Here is a 4828-nt window from a genome sequence, read left to right on the forward strand (position 1 = left end):
TCGCCGCCGTGGACTTCCGTCGATCCACCGACAACGAGGGAAGTAAGATCTACGTAATTTTCGTAGGATAAAATTGTAGAAGGCTTGCCAGTGACTGTGCTTTTCTCTGACGTTCAACAATTAATAACAAGCACTTTATAATCGAAGTGTTGCAGTTACATTCCACCCGACAATAACAACAAGTAGGTTCCTTCCGATCCTTACATTATTGAACCGAGTGTGTCACGCGATTATCAAGAGAAAATATGTTAATCATCAAATTATTTGCATAGATGGTGAAGAGTAAATTTCAGACTGTTTTGAACGATTGGTTATCGTAGTTAATTGTTGCACTAAATAAGCTTACTCCAACCGTAGTAGCTTAATAATAGACTGAAGTAATAAATTTGATTATTAAGATTTATTCCAATGCATATTCAGCTGAAGTTAGTTCAAGGATATTTCATGAAACTATAAAGCTTATTCCACCTGACAATTGCCCAATTAATGTATTATTATCATTCAAAACATAGGTAATCAATTATTGGCATGATATTTCATTATCAGTAGTTTAAACTGTGCAAAGTACGTAATTTTAAAGACAGAATGACAGTCCATTATTCAAAATCTCAATAGGTAATTATCTGTGTTGTCAGCATTGTACGTAGCTGACAAATTATGAACAAAATAATTATCAAAATATTTATTGAAAGTTAACGATTAATGTTTAAGTGTAGTTAGATTGTTATGACATTATTTTATATGACTACTGAGCCTGACACAGCACCTACGTAGAAGTTCCACCTGCTGCGCTACAAACAGGTAAACTTTATTTTTGACACAATTATTCACGTACTTAACAGTAGTGTCGCTCATCAGTTGAGCTGGCGACCGATTTTTTAATTGCTTTTACAACTTAATCATTTCTTTCGGCAAAATTTCCACTGGCAAAATTTATTTCCAAATTATTTCCATTATTTCATTTACTGATCGTTGTTGAATGAAATTACTCATTCAACAACGATCAAGTTATAACGTCTCCTGTTTCCCGCGGAATAATCATTATTTACTTCGGTTTCGGATGCCTTATCCCGACACGGGTCAAAATTCATAATTCACGGTCATTGTTAAGTTGTAATTTCGCAAATCCTGGAAAGCAGGGTGGTGTTACAGATCATAGGAGGGTATCGAAAAAGTTTAGAGAAAGGCAGCTCATTTCGTATTATCTTAAGACAAGGGGGAGAGTATCACAGATATGGTACGCCAGTTGAGGTGGCAATAAATTATAACCAATGTGTTTTCGTTGTGGCGAGATCTTTTCGTGACATTTCAGTCACCAACATCCGCCTCCAACTGAGAAAGTATGTACTGTCTTGAAGTGAGTGTAGCGTGCATCTCATTTTCTGAACGTGCGTACGATTCTAGAATCTTTCCACACTACGGCGGTGATAGACTCCAAAGTTTCGAAGCAAAAACGATCCGGCTGGAGAGCGAATCTCGCGGCGGCAGGCGCACCGGCGCGGCGTCGCCTGGCGCACTGGAGAGGTACCCGTCGATCAGCCGGCAGGGGGCGTTCCTGGAGGTGGAATGGCGCGGGCGGCCTTGAGAGGGGCGGCCAGCTGGAATAGCGTTTCCCAAGCGGCGACCCACTTACAAGCCGGCAGGCTGACAGCTCCTAGGCTGCGAGTGCGCATGCGCCGCTGCTGCCTCTGTGACGTCACACATAGTGGGCCAGCTCCTTCCTGACTCGCCAACGTCATCTACATCTGCATCTATACACCACCAGTCGCCATACATCGTGTGGTGGAGATTACTTCTGCTACCATTACCTAATGAGAAGGTATTGAATAGAATTGGAGAGAAGAGAAATTTGTGGCACAACTTAACTGGAAGAAGGGATCGGTTGGTAGGGCAAATTCTGAGGCATCAAGGGATCACCAATTTGGTATTGGAGGGCAGCGTGGAGGGTAAAAATCGTAGAGGGAGACCAAGAGAGGAATACACTAAACAGATTCAGAAGGATGTTCGTTGCAGTAGGTACTGGGAGATGAAGAAGCTTGCACAGGATAGAGTAGCATGGAGAGCTGCATCAAACTAGTATCTGGACTTAAGTCCACAACAACAACCATTACCTTATACCCCCTCCACCCGAGCCCCCACGCCTCCCGACTTGTTCCATTCGGGAATGCTGTCTGTGAAGGAGGTATGTCGGTAAACTTCAGTATACAAATCTTTAACACCATGCAGCGCGTCAGCAACCGTATATGTATAGAAAATAAACAATTTTTTTCAGCCTTCAGTTGCAACGTAATTTTTACTCGTTTACCTAGGTTTCGACTCCAGTAATGGAATCTTCTTCAGAACAAAAAATTAAATTATTTTGAGAGCCAAACACTGGCCATGTCACAGATTAAAAATTAAAACGATAAAGACGCATATCTGTGACATGGCCAGTGTTTGGCTCTCAAAATAATTTAATTTTTTGTTCTGAAGAAGATTCCATTACTGGAATCGAAACCTAGGTAAACGAGTAAAAATTACGTTGCAACTGAAGGCTGAAAAAAATTGTTAATTTTCTAAACTTCAATATGACATTTCTCTAATTTTTCCATTGTGATATTTTTGTGAGACTTATGTGGGAGGAATTTATATGTTGCTTTTTTTTTTTTTTTTTTTTAGTTACCAGTCTTCTGACTGATACATTAAGAAAATGTTTCAAAACTCCGCAGTCAAATAGCAGCCGCACCTCAATTCCTGAGCTTTTTTTCATTTTACTATTAGGTGTGTGAATAATAAAGTGTAGATCGAGGCGACAAACGTCATGGGATTACGATATACACATGTATCGTACACAAGGTACAAAAGGGCAGTACACTGACAGAGCTATCATTTGTACTCAGGTGATTCATGTGAAATAGTTTCCGACGTTATTGTGGCAGCCCGATGGGTATTAACACACCTTGAACATGGAGTGATAGATGGAGCTAGACCCATGGGACATTCCAGTGCGGGAATCGTTAGGGAATTCAATATTCGGAGATCCTCAGTATCAACAGTGTGCCACATTTCAGGTGTTACCTCTTGTCACAGACAACGCAGTTCACTTAACGACCGAGAGCAGCGGCGTTTGAGTACAGTTGTCAGAGCGGCGTTTGCGTACAGTTGTCAGTGCTAACAGAGAAACGACACTGTGTAAAATAACTGCAAAAATCAGTGTGGGACAGGCCACGAAAGTATCCGTTAGCACAGTGTGGCGAAGTTGGAGTTAATGGACTAAGGCAGCACACGACCGACGCGAGTAGCTTTGCTAACAGCACGGCATCGTCTACAGCTCATCTCCTGGGCTCGATACCATATCGGCTGGACCCTAGACGACTGGAAAACTGTGGCCTGGTCACATGAGTCCAGAATTTAGCTGGTAAGAGCTGATGGTAGGGCTTGAGTGTGGTGCAGACACCATGAAGCTATAACTTTTGTTCTTTGGGGCCCGCAGTGCAATATAGACCACTGGTCATTAAAATTGCTACACCAAGAAGAAATACAGATGATAAACGGGTATTCATTGGACAAATATATTATACTAGAACTGACATGTGGTTACATTTTCACGCAAATTGGGAGCATAGATCCTGAGAAATCAGTACACAGAACAATCACCTCTTGTCGTAATAACGGCCTTGATACGCCTGGGTTCGAATCCTGCCTCGGGCATGGATGTGTGTGGTGTCCTTAGGTTAGTTAGGTTTAAGTAGTTCTAAGTTCTAGGGGACTGATGACCACAGCAGTTAAGTCCCATAGTGCTCAGAGCCATTTGAACCATTTCGATACGCCTGGGCATTGAGTCAAACAGAGCTTGGATGGCGTGTACAGGTACAGCTGCCCATGCATCTTCAATACGATACCACAGTTCATCATTGTCACGAGCCAGTTGCTCGGCTACCATTGGCCAGACGTTTTCAATTGGTGAGAGATGTGAAGAATGTGCTGCCCAGGGTAGCAGTCGAATATTTTCTGTTCCCAGAAAAGCCCGTACAGGACCTGCAACATACGGTCCTGCATTATCTTGCTGAAATGTAGGGTTTCGCAAGGATCGAATGAAGGGTAGAGCCACTGGCCGTAACACATCTGAAATGTAGCGTCCACGAATACACGCTTCCAAATTGCGCTCAACGCGATGCCGTCAAACACGGATGCGACCATCATGATGCTGTAAACAAAACCTGGATTCATCCGAAAAAATGACGTTTTGCCATTCGTGCACCCAGGTTCGTCGTTGAGTACACCATCGCAGGCGCTCCTGTCTGTGATGCAGCGTCAAGGGTAACCGCAGCCGTGGAAACGTCGTGTCATGCTTAGCCTACAGGCGTCACTGGATGCGGATATGGAGGGGCATGTGGTCAGCACACCGCTCTCCCGGCCGTAGGTCACTTTACGAAACCGGAGCCGCTACTTCTCAATCAAGTAGCTCCTCAGTTTGCCTCTCAAGGGCTGAGTGCACCCCGCTTGCCAACAGCGCTCGGCAGACCGGATGGTCACCCATCCAAGTGCTAGCCCAGCCCGACAGCGCCTAACTTTGGTGATCTGACGGAAACCGGTGTTACCACTGCGGCAAGGCCGTTGGCACCAGTACAGACTAGTACTACTGAAATGTTAAATTATGAAGCGATTATGCGAACTTTTCAGCATTCATTAGCTCTGAACCTCGATACAAAGCAAGAAACAGCGCCTTCTGCTCCCCAGAAGTGACACCGATATGCGTGCCAGGAAACAGCACCGCACACCCGGCAGCTGGGCTGCGGCGTAAGAGCTGCAGGCTAGGGCGGCGGTGTGCTGTCATCTCTTCTGTGGT

At 44.2% G+C, this 4828-nt stretch overlaps 1 pseudogene; it reads right to left on the minus strand.

The window, feature by feature from the left end:
- Nucleotides 1–4483: 4483 nt before the first annotated feature.
- On the minus strand, nucleotides 4484–4601 carry LOC124551552 (annotated as a pseudogene).
- Between the last annotated feature and the right edge of the window lie 227 nt (nucleotides 4602–4828).

This window comes from Schistocerca americana, chromosome 9, assembly GCF_021461395.2.
Source record: "Schistocerca americana isolate TAMUIC-IGC-003095 chromosome 9, iqSchAmer2.1, whole genome shotgun sequence".
NCBI lineage: Eukaryota > Metazoa > Arthropoda > Insecta > Orthoptera > Acrididae > Schistocerca > Schistocerca americana.